This window comes from Diabrotica undecimpunctata, chromosome 4 (genome assembly GCF_040954645.1).
Source record: "Diabrotica undecimpunctata isolate CICGRU chromosome 4, icDiaUnde3, whole genome shotgun sequence".
Classification (NCBI taxonomy): Eukaryota; Metazoa; Arthropoda; class Insecta; order Coleoptera; family Chrysomelidae; genus Diabrotica; species Diabrotica undecimpunctata.
The window spans coordinates 74,316,467-74,334,932 of NC_092806.1; the positions used below are offsets into that span (position 1 = coordinate 74,316,467).

The 18,466-nt window shown below is 31.7% G+C and overlaps 1 protein-coding gene across 5 annotated transcripts in view; it reads right to left on the minus strand.

Annotated features, from left to right (window-relative positions):
- sona (sol narae metalloprotease) overlaps positions 1 to 18,466 on the minus strand; it is a 382,088-nt gene that overhangs the window by 296,948 nt on the left and 66,674 nt on the right. The gene's annotated exons all lie outside the window — the stretch shown is intronic.

Here is an 18,466-nt window from a genome sequence, read left to right on the forward strand (position 1 = left end):
ATGAAAGAATATGGACTCGTTTTCAATTCAAAAAGTTTATCAGAAATCATGGACGAGTATTCGTATAAAGGGTGAACTACAAAAGAAATTTGCAATATTTCTCATATTTTTTAAATTTATCATCCTATATTTTACTTTTTTAAAATGTTTTATTTGTGATGGCCCAACACCGAAAGGTGCAAATGGGTCTACTGATTAAGTAAGTAAGTTTATTTGTGATACTCTTTCATTTTTTTATTAAGCATTCCCTACGTCTAAACTCATTACTTTCCAAGATATTTTTAGAATTTCTTCAAATTTTGGGAATATCTGCAATTTAGAAATAAGAGTCTTGTGTAATAATAGTATAACAATTTTATTTTATTTAATAAAGAACTAATAGAAAATATAAAACGTAAAAATATGCAAGAAATGCAACAAATAATGTGATATTAAGAAATCAAGTCTAAAGTAAACCTTCAAAATGACCTTCTCCAATGTCTAGCAAGTTTGTAATCAATATTCAAATGACCGAGCCAAAGTTTTTAAGATTAGTAAGTCAATATTATTTAAAGCTTTTCTTATTCTATTTTTCATATCATATGGCGCTGTTGGTGGCATATAGTACAGAAAGTCTTCCTCTGCCTATCCATCTCACAGGAAAGGTATTATTTAGATGATTGTGCATAAGAGCAGTGTGATGAATTGGAGTACCACCGTGTAAAAATCACATTATTTGTCGAATCTTAAGTGGGACAGTTTGCTTTAGAAATGGCAAATGATTAGTTATTAAATTCAGATATATACCACCATTCACATGGCCATAAAAAATGCCAGTGGTCCAGAAAAATGTGGCCAGAAATACCACCTGAAACATCTATAGATTACCTAGTGTGACTATAACTGTTAATAAAGTAGGGATTACTTGATGTAATGCATAGTAATAAAAATTGTGACCGTTCACTGTTCCATTTTTTTTAAATGTAGCTTCATCTCCAAGAAACACACATAAATGAAAAACAAAAATAGTCACACTTGCTGCTAAGACCATTGTCAAAAAGATAAAAACTGCGATGATAATCATTGACTGTCAATTTTTGATGTAACTATGCGGTAGGAATGCATTTTATTAAGAATTTTTAAAGGGATTTATGTGGGGATCCTTAGTAGTACATCATATTCCTTAACAGTTTTGGTTAACTCATTTTTTCATAAGCAATCGACCCAATAAGAAAAAAACGTTGTATTAATTTTTCAAAAGCTCTTACGTTTGGCTATTGCTTGTTTATTGGAAGATTAATACCTCTATGAAAGGTTGTCACTCCATCTTTTGCGCGGTCGTCCGATACTTCTCTTGCCGATTGGTCACTTACCTCTTGGTATTTTGACGACACGGTTCTCCTCCATTCTGCTTATGTGGTTATTCCATTCTTTTTTTCTATTTTGTGTTTATTCAGTTATACACTGTACGTTATATTTTCTTCTAATGTCTTCACTTCTCTTTCGATCTCTCAGCGTATTTTCTGTAATTCTTCTCAGTACTCTTATCTCTGCCGTTTTCAATAGCATTTGCGTTGTGGCTGTGTCGGGTTTTGTTTCTGAGTTATATGTCATTATTGATCTTACGCTGGTTTTATAAATTCTTGACTTCATCTCAGTGTTAATGTGCCTGTTTCGCCATATAGTGTTATTAAGGCATCCTGCCAGTCTATTTGCTTTTCCATTACTCGTTCGTCAATACTGATGCCATCAATTTATATATCAAAAATACCAGATCGTATTTGTTAATTCTTCTACAGAAAAATTCATTTTTAAAATTAAAGACAGATAGATTAAAAAGGTGAAAACTGTCATTTTTTCAAATTCTACTGTTTTACCGTTGATAACTGATACAAGTGTCTTTTTACTCAATATGATAGTTATAAATGTTTAAAAACTGTTACATTTATTGCATATAAATTGTATTAGTATTTATTGAATAAAAATAATTATGTTATGTTATTACACAAGACTAGTTATTATTTCACAAGTACCTACAAGTTATTTCTACTAAAAAAAATTGAGGGTATTCGTGAAATTTGAAGAAAACTAAAAATATAACGAAAAGCAATGAGTTTAGGTCTAGAAAATGCTTCTTAAAAATAAAAGTATAACAAAAGCAATCTTTTGTTAATATATTTATATATTATAATTATATGGTTTAACCATAATGAAGTTTAAAAAATTACAAAGATAAAAGAACATTACATATTGTTTTTGTTTAAATTATATAAATTTTTGTTTATAAAGACGAACAGTAAACTTAATAATTCAAAAGGTTCTGAAACTGTTTTCTTGTGGTATATTTAAGTTAAATATAATGTTTATATTGGATTTTATTTGAAAAAATTGGAGGGTGATGTTTGTTACCATGGTATATCAAATTCTTGCTGTTTGTATACTTTTTGTATTATTTGTTTGTGCATTGTACGTTTGAGTAATGTGTGTTTTTTTTATGTATTATGTTTGTGTCTGTGTGTTGCGTACATATGTATTGTATATAATTATATATCTCCGACTTTCTATTAATCTGCTTTTATTGGTATATTCTTGTTGTTTACTTCTTCTTATAGTATTGGCAACTAAAACCTGCTACATTCTGCTGCTCGGTTTCTTATTCTTCATGTACCATATCCTTTGAGAACATTGTTTACCATCATAGCTATATTAATTTTATTAGCAGCCACCCTAACTAGCATGCATATATCAATGCCATACCAAACTCGCAATTTCTTCGACCATAAAGTCTTTTTTCGTCCTGGACTGCGTTTGTCTGCTGAGTTTGCTATACATTTTTCTTCACCAAGTAGGATTAGAGCTGTTTCTTTTATTTTTTCCTTTTTCATGTATTTCTTCTATGATTGTTGATACATCTTGCCATTGTAGTCTGTGCTTATTATCCCAAGCATATTTGCATATCTGTAATTTGTCGAAGTATCTATTTTAAATGTATATTTCTTGCTCATTTATTCTGAAACTAAGTGGTCTTGCGTTTTTTCTCTCATATGCATTGTTGGTTATCTTTCACATCATTCACAGGTTATCTTATAAATGCAGTTCTTTGATATTTCTTGTGCTTTGTTGAATTTGGTTGTGGTAGGATTTATCTCACTATATTAACTGTTTTAAATATTTTGGTGATGTGCTTACTTCCTATCCTTTTTAATTTTTATGATAAGCTCTTTACATTTATGGTATTGTTGTCATTTTTAAATCCCTTCTTGTAATCCAATCTTGTGAAATTCCTTGTTTATAAATGACAATAGGTAATCAGTTTTGTCAAAACCTTTGCTAGCTGGTTTCTTTTCATGAAATGCATATTAGAGTAGCTGTTTGGGCTCTATCTCATATTGATTTGATAATTTGGCAACTAGTTCCCAAACTAGACATAATCAGTGCAGTAGTGTTTTTTTTTTCCTGAAATGCATTTTCATTAGAGCAGCTGTTTTGGGCTCTATCTCATATTGATTTGATAATTTATTCTGGCAACTAGTTCCCAAACTAGACATAATTAGTGCAGTAAAGAAAGTCTGTCAGGCACTATCAATACACGAAAAGAAAGAATAAAGAATGTAAAAAAGAACAGAACAAATGCACAAAATTAAAATCAAATGTTATTAAAGAGGAACTCAAAGCTATAAATAATTGATGGATTCGACCGTTACTTGATGAGAATTCATTTTATGTAAAAATAAAACACTGAAAACTTTGTTTTTAAAACTTCCACAACATTTATTATAAAATTTTAACACAACAGCTGTTTCGGCTGATTTCCTTTCTCAAGTGATCTCTTTTTGGCATGCGTTTACACTTTATAGTCTTTGCCAAAAGCCATTGCCAAAAATATTTGCCAAAACAATTGTCAAAACCTTTGTCAGCTGGGTTTTTTTCCTGAAATGCATTTTCATTAAAGCAGCTGTTTTGGGCTCTATCTCATATTGATTTGATAATTTATTTTGGCAACTAGTTCCCAAAATATACATAATCAGTACACTAAAGAAAGTCTGTCAGGCACTATCAATACACGAAAAGAAAGAATAAAGAATGTAAAAAATAACAGGACAAATGCACAAAATTAAAATCAAATGTTATTAAAGAGGAACTCAAAGCTATAAATAATTGATGGATTTGACCGTTACTTGATGGAAATTCATTTTATGTAACAATAAAACACTAAAAACTTTGTTTTTAAAACTTCCACAACATTTATTATAAAATTTTAACACACCAGCTGTTTCGGCTGATTGCCTTTCTCAAGTGATCTCTTTTTGGGATGCGTTTACACTTTATAGTCTTTGCCAAAAGCCATTGCCAAAATTAGATCACTTGAGAAAGGCAATCAGCCGAAACAGCTAAAGACCCTAAAAGATGACAAGTCCATAATAATATTACCAACTGACAAAAATAACGTAACTTTAATTAATGACAAAAGTCAATATCAGGATAAAATTCGTGAATTAGTAACAATTTAACGAAATTTACCAGTCGTAACTTAACTTATACCTTACCAGTCATAATTTAATATCCTGAGGGTACAAACACCACTCTCAGATTGATTTTTTTAACTAAAAGCAAGGTTATCGCCTAAAAGATCGAGGTCAAGTGAGTCAACTTTCAATTAAAAAAACCATACTGTGCTAAAAACTTGTTGGTTATACATTTTCGCAGAATTGTTAAAATAATGTTTTTATAAAAACGATTTCCGGAGTGGAAGATCAAACAGTAGTTAAAAATATAATTTTCAATTTAATCAATTGTGGCTTAATCCCATATAAACATAATATTTAATAATTCAAAATCAAATCGTTGGTTCACTGCATTCCTTGACTTACATTGTACAATTTCATCATCGCGTAGCGCTACAACCCCGGGTGGGTCTTGGCTGACTGTACAACTTTTTTTCAATTTGTTCAGTCTTCCATCAACCTAGGATCAAATGGAATGTTCATTTTCCGGAGATCTGCTTGGACGTTATCTCTTCATCGCATTATGGGACGTCCGAGTGGTCTTTTGCCTGTGGGAATCTCCTCCCATAACAGTTTTACAAGTCTCTCGTTATGCAGTCTGTGCACGTGGCCTGCCCATCTTAGTCGCTGTGATTTAATTTCTTGGACAATAGCGGCGTCATTGTAGAGTGCTTTTAATTCGATATTGGTTCTGATCTTATACTGGTTTGTGGTGATGTCATGATGAGGTCCGAAAATTTTTCTAAGTATTTTTCGTTCAAAGCGTCTGAGCTTTTCTTCGTTTGCTTTGGTCATGGTCCACGTTTCGCATCCATATGTTATTACAGGTCTGACGATGGATTTATAGATTTTTATCTTTGAACTTCTTGTTTTTTTGATTTTATGAGCTTATCCAGTGCGAATAGACAGCGGTTTGCAGATTGGATTCTGTCTTTTATTTCTTCAGTAACATCGTTGTCAGCTGTGATTACGACTTCCAGATACTTAAAACGTTGTACTCTTTCGAAATTGAAGGTGTTGACCGTCACATTTTGTCCTACTCTGTCTGTTCGTGTCGTTCTATTTATACACATATATTTCGTCTTCTCTTCATTAATCTTCAGCCCTACTTCACTTGTTGCTCCTTCCACCTTGTTGAAGATGTCTTTCATGGATAGGATGGAGTCTCCAACGAGATCTATGTCATCTGTATATGCGAGTAATAGCTTGGGACCTTGAACCGATAGCAATTCTGTTTTTATTTCGGCCGACCTCATGGCTTTCTCTAATACAAGGTTAAACAGTAGTGGAGATAACGTATCATCCTGTTTGAGTCCACTGTTGATTTTAAAGCTGCTAGACAGTTTATTATTTACACGTACTTTAGATATTCCACCCTCCATACAGACTTTGGTCATTCTAATGAGTTTCTTTGGTATTGAGAATTCCGCCATAGCCTTCTTTCTACGCTATCATATGCCTGTCGAAAATCTATGAAAAGATTGTGTATGGGTCGGTCTGTTATACTCCCATCCATTTTCTAGAAGTTGTCTCAGCGTGAATAGTTGATCTATTGTTGATCTGTTTGCCCTAAAACCGGCTTGATATTCGCCTAGGACATTTTCAGCATAAGGGATTAGTCTACTAAGAATGATGTTTATATGCCGTGTTTAGGAGTGAAATTCCTCTATAATTCGCGCATTTTGTTTTGTCCCCTTTGTGGATGGGCACTATTGTGTTTTCCTTCCATCGTGCTGGTATCCTTTCTTCTAACCATATGTGCGTTATTAGCTGGTGGATTTGGCGATGTAGTACGTCTTGCCCATATTTCAGAAATTCTGCTGGTATCTCGTCCATACCCGGCGCTTTGTGATTTTTCAGCTTATTTAAGGCCTTTTGGGTTTCTTCAAAGGAGGGATTTGTGACGGGCATGTCCGCTGTGATATAGATCTCTTCTTTATGCTGTTCTTCCTGTATGATGTTTAGAAGATCCCTTAAATACTCTTTCCATTTTTCAGTTACTTCTTTACCGTCTATTATCATACGGCCTTGATTGTCTCTCAGTGTATGGATGGAATTGTACAATTTACAACCAATTAAATTTACAAAGCTTGGCTTGGTTATAATCATAATTTGAAATCTGAACTAATTAAAACTATGTAACGGGACAGGTTTGGTGGTATGAAAACCCACAGGATATTAAAAACGATGTAGCAACGATCGCGGATGTCTTCCACTATTAATTAATTGCTTGTGGAAGTTAGCGTAACGCTATTATTAACGCTAATATATATATATATATATATATATATATATATATATATATATATATATATATATATATATATATATATATATATATATATATATATATATATATATAGTAAACTCTTAAATATTGGGGAAATCTGCAAGAAAGACTCTAATGTGTATCAATTGTTTCGCCGAACGTTTTCGCCAAAGAGAATTAATTTGGCTTCTTCAGGGCTGAAAGAGAATAAATTATAATTAGCTACCATATATTATCTATTAGGGCCTGCGTAGCGCAAGCGGTAGGATGCTTGACTCGCAAGCCGGTGGTCCGGGTTTCAAATCCCACCGCCGGCAAGAACATCTAGACATTTTAAAAATGTCTATAGGCCCCAGGTCGACTCAGCCTGAATAAAAATGAGTACCTTGGGTAAAACCAGGGGTAATAATAGACGGTTGAAGCGTAGCACTGGCCATGTTACCTTCCTTGTATACCGTAGGCCCTAGATATAGCAGACTACCCTGCTATACTCCCAAAGCCGCGACAGCGGTATAAAACGGGAGACTATTAATATATTATATATTATCTATTAAAACATTATTGATCTTACCGTAACTTAGAATTGTAGAGTTAGAATATTAAAAAACTAAGCTAGTAACATAGTGGTGTTTTTTGTTACTATGTGCAAAAAAAGTTTTTTGTAAAGTTTGAAATGTATGGTAGCTTTGAACTTGACACGTAAGAGGCTTACCCAAGGTTAATCGAAAAACCCAATGTAACTACATTTAAAAGGAGGTAATTCTTTGAATTGTCGGCAATAACTAAATTTTTGATTTTTAGATAGTTTAAAAGTGAGGTTCTGTTTTAGCCAGAACGCAAGCGCTGACAACTTCATTGTTCTTATGAATCTTTATGTCGTTAAGGTTCATTGGTGAAAAACGAATGAATTTAAATCCCAGTATAGGGAAATATTATTTTGATTTACTTTATTTAATTATATTATATTGTTCATGTATTATTGCATCTTATTGAGATGTATCTAAGAAAAGCAAGGGAATGTTGTATATTTTTTGTGTTAATGAAAATTAATTATAAAGGTATGTTAGTTGTTAATGGATATATCAGTCAAGTTAGTTATCTGTGATATAGTATTGTTCTTGGTATCTGATTTAAGTAACAAGTGGTATATATCGCTTAGATTCTTGATGTCACTCTTAACATTAATGGAGAAATCGTTAAGGAAAATATAAGACATTTCAATGAACTCTCTTTTAGATTTATTGTTCTCACGGTGGAGAATTGTGGTGTTAGTATAGTCCATGAGATGACCAGTGGAATGGACATGTTTGGCTAATGCACAACGGTCAGGGTGAAGTCGAGAATCACTTTTGTGTAGTGTAATACGTGATTTCAATAATTGAGATGTTTGCCGGATGTAGGAATTGTTGCAAGAGAGACATGGAATGTTGTAGACAATATTACTAAGCCTATCTATGGGAGTCTTATCTTTTATCTTAGAATAAAGATTATTAATTGTTAGGGCTGATCTACAAGCCACATTAAGTTTAATGTTGTTATTATTATTGCCAAAGCAATTTTCAACTCTTTTCAGAATCCTTGTTAACCCCGGAGTGATATCTCTGAAATATGGTAGTGAAAAATATTTGTTTATAGGAGTATTCGAGACTGGGTTCCCACTTAAGACATCAGGATCAGCATTGTTAGTCGCGAAGGAAGGTGTAATATCTTCGTCATGGATAGTATTAAACAAAATCTTATTAACTAATGGTGTTGGATAAGCGTTTGAAATAAAAAGTTTCTGTAGGATTTGTAGGTTTTTTGTATGAAATGAAGGATCTGATAGTTTTGTTACTCTATTTTTCATCTGTTTGATTAAGTTGACTTTGGTAGAATTGTTATGGTATGAGTTGTAGTTAAGGTATCTACCAGAATGGGTCGGTTTTTGATACCAATCTATTTTGATGTTGTTGGTTTCCCTGATCATCCTTATGTCGAGAAAGGGGACGGACCAATTACCATCTTCCCTCTCTATAGTGAACTGGATGTAGGGGTCATAACCATTAAAAGTATCTAATAGTTCATCTACCTTGTCATTGGGTATAGCCAAAATGATATCATCAACATATTTTTTAATAAATGGAATATTAAAGGATAGTAAAGGAATGACTGAGTCTAATACATAATCCATAACGTAAGTTGCAATGATAGGAGAAATCTTAGCTCCCATAGGGGTACCGAAAGTTTGTTGATAGAATTTATCATTAAATGAGAAGTAAGTGTTGTTAAATAGAAATTCGACGATGCTGATGAATCTGTCGTAAGACATGGAACAACAACCTCTAATACGGTCCCAGTTGATCTCTATTGATGTCAAACATATTCCTAGATGAACATTGCTGAATAAGGATACAACGTCAAGGCTAACGAGGACATAATTTGATGGTAGTATGTAGCCATTATATTTATTTACCATCTCAAAGGAATCTTTAATGTAATATTGACTTTCATAATTATATGCATTAGTAAGTATGTCTGTAACAAAAGCTGAGATATTTTCAGTGAGTGTTCCAATGGAAGCTACTATGGGACGAACCGATAGTGTTGGTTTGTGGATTTTTGGCAGAGCATAAAACTTTGCAATGTTCCCATTATATGTTGTTAGTTTTTTCTTTGTGTTACGGTCAATCTCATTGGAAGAGGCTAAGGATGCGATTAATGTATTGCATTTCCTTTGCAGAGAAGAAGTGGGATTGGATGTAAGTGAAACATAAGATCTATTATTATCTATAAGAGAAGAACACAGTTGTAAGTAGTGAGTTCTTTCTAAGATGACTGTAACATTACCTTTGTCTGCTTTTGTCACTAAGAGCTCAGGATTATATTTAAGAAATTTTTTAGTTTTAGTATATAAGTTATGAAAAAAAGTATTAGATGATTTAGAAGTATTCAAAATGTGATTAGTGATAATGTTAGTGTATGTATTCTAAGTCTGCTAAAAGTGGTTTTACTTGAAAATCTTTTGCTAACTTTGGTTCGATGCTAAACTATGTTACTATGTTACTAGCTAAGTTTTTTAATATTCTAACTCTACAATTCTAAGTTACGGTAAGATCAATAATGTTTTAATAGATAATATATGGTAGCTAATTATAATTTATTCTCTTTCAGCCCTGAAGAAGCCAAATTAATTCTCTTTGGCGAAAACGTTCGGCGAAACAATTGATACACATTAGAGTCTTTCTTGCAGATTTCCCCAATATTTAAGAGTTTATATATATATATATATATATATATATATATATATATATATATATTTATTTATTTAAATAGGGTATATAAATTTCTGTATAATATAATGTATTTAAATAGGGTATAAAATGTTCTACAGTTAAATATTTCGATGGAGCTCTATTTAGACGTATGCAAACATTTAATATATTTAAGCAAATATATTTAAAAACGAATAAAATATTAATGTTTTAAAAACAAATAGATATAAATAATAGTTTTTACTAATCATTAATAGAAACTTATTTTTTAAAATTGTATAAATTATGCAAATAAGTACATATAAAGTAAAATACGATAAAAGATGCCAATTCATTATAAATAACGTCATAAAATATCATTAAATTATTTTTTCAAAATTCTTTAATAACAGGGGGAGCTTTATAAGGGATAAAATAAGGCATGAAAGGTTGAAAAATGGTAAATAGCACATTTAATCGTCAAAGAATCTTATTTCTAGCAATACAAATGTATTTCAAATTGGTACATGCTTCATTTTTCACTTTTATTGGTTTTTTGAAAAAGGGGTAGTTTACACCCTTAAAAATAATAAGTACATATTGGCATAGGGTAAATTTTGATGTGGAGTGTAAGAATATCTTATTTAAGTTTTATAAAAATCTATAGCTGTTTGTTGGTAACATATAATTTTTATAATTATATTTAATAATTAAATTTAATTTTAGGATAATGAACTCTAAAAAGGAATATACATTTTTCTCCGTCATGTATAACGAAATTTTGATTTAGGCAACATATTTATAAGTGATTAACGTGACACGTAGTAAATATTGTGAAAATACTTCCGCAAAGTTGTCATAAGTTGTCCATTAGTAGCGTGAAAATGTAATTAAGATTGAATTTAGATAACTGTTTTGTATGCTACTAGTATGTAATGTATATTATTACTGTCCCAGGTGAATACAGTATTTTATTTTTTGATAAAATAAAACGTTATTATGAAAGCTATAAATCATATTTAAAAGATTTGTTTAGAAACAAAAAGAATATTAATATTACAAATTTATTACGTATAATAAAAAATTAAAATTAATACGGTAAGCAGAATATGAGTCGAATTTTATTATAATTGTTATTCGTAATTATTCTATTAGAGAAAAAATTAGAGAAAAGTTCTTCTAAAATTTTGATTAAACAAATATACGCATTAATATAATTTTTTGTAGATGTCGCATGTTTTGAAAAATATTGTACAGTATCAGCTTATGATCGGACAGATTTCGAAATCATTGGATGATACTTAAAATTTTTTTGAACTACACTGTAAACAACTGTTAATCAGTATGTAATGGTATGTTCTGTACGTTTCATAAATAAATTATATTTTTTGGTCAACAACATTTCTATCAGATTTCTAGTTCTACCTAATCTTTCTTCTAGTAAATCATGATCAGAAGGTGATAATACTTTATCATTGGCAACGATGATTTCAGACATCTAATGAATATTATTTTTAAAAGTAGACTTTCAGTCGACGCCATATCGTCCGTGTAATTGTTTACGATGCAGCAGATTTTAAAAATATGGCTGGTGCACCGAAAAAAGTTTGTTTAGGTGACAGTAATTTTGTAGAATTGGTAAAGAACTCTTTAAAATGGTAAATGATATTATACCTCAAAAATTCATTTCTCATCGAAAACTAGAAAACACACTATTGCGACAAAAGTACCTAGGCTAAAAGCAAAGGCTAAAGTGCTAGCGCTGTGAGAATTTAGAATATTTTGAGATAGGTTAAAAAATATTGTTCTATATACAAGGAAAAATTAGACGTGATTCTTGAAAAACATTCTGCCGAATCACAATACCATGTTATAGAAATTGACATGGTAGAACTAAAACCATTTTTTAGACTTTTGCCAGCCACGAAAATATAGATCGCATATTTGCTAAAGATGAAACAATAAAAGGGATATTTAGAGCGGTTCTGATATGATATGATAACAGGGAGAAACACAAAGAAGATGTGTGGCAACAATTTCCTCTATTTTAAATACAAATTGTCAATTATGGTCTTGGACAATCTGTTACTGCGGATAAAATGCTTGTGAGCTTTCATGGAGGGTGCCGATTTAAAATATATTTGCCAATTAAACCGGCAAAATATGGATTTAAATACGCATATGACTCACATGCGCGAAACGATTATTTATATATTAGGTATTTCTATTTGGAATTTTTCTGTTTGGAATGAACGTACTTGCTCAAAGATGTCGAGATATATCTGTAGATATAAATACTGTTGTTTTATTGACTTCCAAAAGGCATTTCATCATGTTAAGCACTCTATATTGGTCGAAGCTCTAAAAGATATTGGCTTGGACGACAGAGATGTTCGAATAATTGCAAACAGTTTTAGTAGATGGTGTGGAATCACAGGCTCTTAATACTACAAGAGTAGCAAGGCAGGGATGCCTCTTGTCACCCCTGCTTTTCAACGTTTACTCCGAAAAAATTTTCAGAAAATCACTTTCTGGAAAACAAGAAGGAATACTTGAACGGTGAAGTCATCAATAATTTTCGATATGCGGACGATACAGTACTCCTAACTTCTGGTCAAGAAGATCTGCAAACACTACTTGATAGTGTCGTTGAGAGTTGTAGGGAGGTAGGTCTGGATCTGAACATACGGAAAACCAAAATACTCGTAATAAGTAAACAACACCATATAAAACCGTCTATATATGTAAATAATACCAAACTTGAGCAAGTTGATAACATCGTTTACCTTGGATAGCAATTAAATTGTAACGCAGAAAGTTATGGCGAAATTAGATCTAGGATAGAGCAGTCTAGAGCGGCTTTTAGAAGGATGTCCAAGGTGTTATGTAACAGAGACCTAAAATTGGCATTGAGGATCCGCCTACTTCACTGCTACGTGTTCTCGGTCTTACTTTATGGTGTCGAGTCCTGGACTATGAATAAAATCGATCTAAATCGCCTTGAGGCTTTCGAAATGTGGTGCTATAGAACAATTTTAAAAGTTTTCTTGGTGGAGAAGATTCGAAACTCCACAATACTAGAACGTCTCAGCAAGACTACTGAGATCATAAAAAGTATCAAGCAGGGAAAGTTGGAGTATTTCGGACATGTAATGAGAGGTCCCAAATATAGGTTGCTACAAAATATCATGCAAGGAAAAATAGCAGGCAAACGCAGTCCAGGACGAAGAAGAACCTCATGGTTGAAGAACTTGCGAGATTGGTGTTGATACAAGCATGCTATTTAGGGTGGCAGTGAATAAAATTAAGATATCTATGATGGTAACCAACGTTCTGAAAGGACATAGTACATGAAGAAGAAGAAGTATTTCGATGTTGAAAAAGATTCTGATGGATTTGAATTAAGCAATGCTGGTAAAACGTTTCTAAAGCCCACGTTTGCTTTTACGTGTCGCTGAACCAAATTTCAATACCAATCGTGATATTACTGCTGGCAAATGGTATTCTTCGATAGAGTTAATCGATATTTTAAGAAGAAAAATTAACGTATGTGTATATATTAATATACAATGATTTTCTACGTTGAAAAAATTGACAAAGTCGAGTATTAGTACAGCTTTGAGTACTATCCTAAATTACGGATAAAGTGATTTTTCAACGTAACGATTTTTTTAAATGAAATAAATTTTTTCTACAATGAGTTTAATTAAATTACTTTGAAAGAATTGTCTATATTATGGTCTAATTAAAAACTATTTTACATTACCGGTTATCGCGTTTTTATAATTCATACGTTTTGTTGCGAATACCGTGTATCCACTTGCCTAACCCAGGTTTGAATCACACTAATAGCCTTATTATGATTTCTACAGTAGTTGTCCTTCTTTTTGTTTTTCTTTTTACGGTGTCTATCCGTTCCGGATGTTGATGATCAGTATGGCTATCTTAACTTTGCTCCTTGTTCTCTATGATCTTCACTTTCCAAACACCTTGCCCTGAAGAATAAGTTGCAACAAGCCACATTTCTTCTTTCTCATATCATAGCTTTATTTTAGCATTCAAAATATTCTGTCTGGTACTTAAGTGTATTTAAATATCTTGGATATCTAATTTTAGTCGGTCACAGAGCTCAGCAGACTAGAAGAACGTTTGGCATTTACTTTACTGTGAATGATTTAGTGGATTAATGGTTCAAATGCTGACCAGAGAACAAACGATCTAACGAAGTATTATAAAATCTAAATATATCTGCTACTTACACTAGAATACAATGGGGTATCGGATCGTCCTATAGATCAGAATTTGTAGCATTTCAAATCACCTTGTAAAAGTTAAAATACCAAAAAATATTTCCAATCTTTTTTCGTCGATAGAATTGATAATAAACACATTTAAACAGTTTGTTTATATATCACAGATGTGTATTTCCTAGAATATTCTGCGTGTCAAATAAATAGGAATTTAACTGTATATGTTTTGTTTATACCGAGTTGGGCGAATGAATTTTAAAGACAATTACATGACTCTCCATAAAGCCGCTGTCAAGGGCAGTTGTTTTCGTTGTAGTCCGAATTTTCATCAAATTCGTAGTTTTTCCGTTTTTCGTCTTTTATTATGGGAAAACGTGCAGTATTGTGCAGTTCAATGTGTAGTTACAGTTTTCAGTGAGGTTTGCAAGAGATTTTGTTGAGACAAGACGCGGCGAGTGTCGGCGTTAAGAAGCCGGCAAATTTGTTGAAAAAAGTGAATTATGCTCAATGTAATGTGTCAGTTTTGAAAGAGTAATCACTGTTTCTAAGTATCTAAGAGATTTGCGGCGTTTACAACAACTTTGAACGATACCCACATGTGTTCCAGTTTTTTAAGAAGCCGAGTGTTACGGTTCGCGTCCCAGGCTATTTCGCAGTTTGGAGATGCATTTGTTTGTGTGGCAGAGAATCCAAATCCAGTTCTAACACCAGAAATTTCAAAAGAAAGAAATTAACATTTAGTGAAATACCAGGTACCATTTTATAGTTCATGTAAAAATAAATAGTTTTTCATTTGTAACATTATAACATTTCTAAATTATAACCACATAAATTTTAATCTGTTTTGTTAAATAATTGCTTTCATAACAGTTTAAGAGATTGTAATAATTAAAATTATAAATGGTAGGGTATGGCTAAGCTGTCATATTAATTATTCCCAAAGTTTTAAGATTTAGTATTGACATATGACAGTTAGCACTATTTTTTGACAGTTGATACATACCTAATCATAATTGTGATCTTGTTTTGTTTTTTTTAAGGTTAACCTCTATGCATAATTTCATTTAAAAAGATATTTTTTATTTGCAATAATTTATTTCTGCTACCAAATATCGCCCAGTAACATTTGTAAGTTCTTATAATATCGCCAACTTCTAGAGTTTGTAAACGGATAGAACATAGTAAGTTTTGTTTTTTTTTGGTATTTTGTATTTATTTTTGTAACTATTTATATAGTATTTTTTGTACTATTTATGATTGTAACTATTTGTGGTGAGACAATAATAAATATTTAATTTTTTCCCTAAACCAATTTGTTTATTCTTTAAAAAAAAAGTTTCTAACTCCTTTTGTATTTTTTAGGAAGGAAGAGCCTTTTCTTTTATCCAGCAGGAAGATTCTTCTAAGCGACGTCCATTTTAAATAGCATGAGAACCTTTTTGTGTTTTTTGTTTGTTCCAGGAGATTCATGTAAGTACCTCTTTTGTTTTACTTTTTTGTAGTTGCCCCGATCCAATCCCATCTTGTAATTCTATTATCCATGACCCCAGCTCTCCAAATAAACCCTGAGTAACCATTCGCAAACGTTCCGGTTTATTTTGCTTACCATATCTCTACTCCTCTACCACTCGGAATATATCTTCTTCTTCAAGTGGAATCTCCGCCGCGGAGATGGAACGTGAAGAAGAAGAAGAAGATCTCTACCCCAATAATTTCTATCCCCAATTTTCAACCCCTTATAATAATACCCTATGTGGTAGGCAAAATAATCGTTACAAATTACAGCAAGAGATGGAGCCGTGCGGTCGGTGTTACACACTCCATAGATCCCTACCAGACGAGAGTATACCCTTAAAAACCGGAATATGGGAGCAGTTTTTAAAATTACGGTATTGTTAATTTTTGGTTGTAAAATATTTATTTTAAAAATTATACATGTTCAATAATTAAATTTATAGTCTATGCAGTGCGGTATAAAGCTACACAGGTGCTTTATTAAATGACTACTTTTTTTCATGATTTATTTATAGCTTAGAAGTCTTTACAGCAAAGAGTATTATTACGCAACAATTTTCTAATATTTAATAACGTTTATCTCTAAAACCTTCAGGCTGATCTTATAGTATGTTATAAAAAATTTTAGCACAATGAATAATTTCGTAGTCAGTGAAAGTTGTAGGTCACCCATTACAAAAGTTAAAACAACTAACTAATAATAATTTATTACACCGAAATTGAATCTATAACAGTCAGTATAGTTAGCTTTTAAGTACTAATTTAGATTTATGGTTTGTTAATTAAGGTTATTGTGACTATTACGCACAATTAGCACCCTAATAGGAGTAGCAATTAATAAATAAGTTGGTCCCCGTGAAAATGATTTTAGATTTAATTTTATGCTTCTACAAAAAGCAAACAGTTCATTGACAGCCTTCTATCTAAAAAGTGGGATTGAATCCTTTTGCATGGATAATTTATGCTCATTGGTTATAATCTTGGATCAGATATTAGATAGTCTCAAAAATATTTCAAATAAGTTGATTACTAGTGGAGGAGTACGAATACAAAGAATAGGGTAAAAATTTTAAACAGATACTAGTTTAATGGAAATAAGCCACAATTAAAGTTTAAAAGAAGTTTATTGACGTTTTAATTTCCACTTCAGAAATCGTTTTAAAAATATAAACATTAATAAATCAAACAGATTCTATTCAAGTAATACTCGTAGTACGTAGAACTTTATTCAAGTTTAAAGATTACTTCACAAATTATTAAAGAAGATTAATTACACTTCAATACAGGAGGACACCTCATTTTTATTGGAGTACTGAAAGTTCATAAAACGAATATACCACTTTTAAATATTATACAATCATTTGCAAATAAAAATGACATTTTTTTAAATAAATGATCTAACATTGAATTTAATTCAAATAATGTTGTAGTAAGTTTTGACATAAATAGTTTATTTACAAATATGCCATCAGCTAAGACTTTAAATATAACCAAAACAAAATTAGGCTGATGATTAGTTGACAATTAGAACAAGATTAATGTATTAACTTTAATTGAGTTATTGGCATTATGTACTGATAATACCTATCTTTAACTAAATAATGAATTCTATAAACAAAATTTTGATCTAGCAATGGTCTCTAGTTTATCTCCATTATTAGCCTATATATTTATGGAAGATTATGAAACAAATATTATTTCTAAAAAAAAATTTAAAACCCACAGTATGGTGGAGATATGTAGATGATGTATTCCAAATATGGTCCTATGGATCAGACGTGTTGGACACATTCCTGAATGATATAAACGATAAAGAAGGGACAATACCTTTTACCATGGATAAGGAATATAATAACACACTTCCTTTCCTGGATGTTTTAATCTCTAAGAATGATAGTGAATATGAGACTCAGCTGTATAGAAAACCAACACACACCAACAGATATCTAAATTACAAATCAAATCACAAATCAAAAAATCTTTATATGGGAATCAATAAATCTTTATACGATAGAGCCAAAATTACTTGTTTTAACGAAAATTCTTTCTTAGAGGATCAACATTTGTTAACATCTGTTTTATTAAAAAATGATTATCCTTTATCGTTTATAAATAACGAATTTTTAACAATCGACGGAATTTTTTTCCACTGCATTTTTTCAGAGTCTAACTACAGGTTCCAGATCCAAATCAAAATACCTGCGAGCTATTAAAGTTGGTTGAATGGAAATTAAAGGAGTTTTTCACCAACCATATTACTTCCCCAGAACATGATACTTCTTCCTTTATGTCTGTGAACAGATCTGACTGTTTTCGTTCTTGCTTGTCTTCCTCGCCCTCTAAGTACACGAATTTATCGATTATGATTTTACACAAATCCTGGTTTCGTCTTAAAATAGCACATTTTGCCAATTTCCAGTGTTCTAGTTTTGGAATTAAAGACACCAATTTAGCCGATCAATCTTGTGCTGCCTGGTTAACTCGGGAACCCGTAACTGTCTACTGCTATATAGTCTTTGGTCACGAAGTCTTTTTATCGTTTTAACTGACATACTTACACCTGTGCCTTCCAAACGCTGCTTTTGGATCTGCGGATGAGAAAGTGTTGGGTATCTTCTATCTACTTGGATAATAAAACGATCGTGGCAAGCCGTTGTTACTTTTTGGCGATTTTATCTTCGTCTATTCTTGAGCGTTCCTAATTCCTGATACCTACAT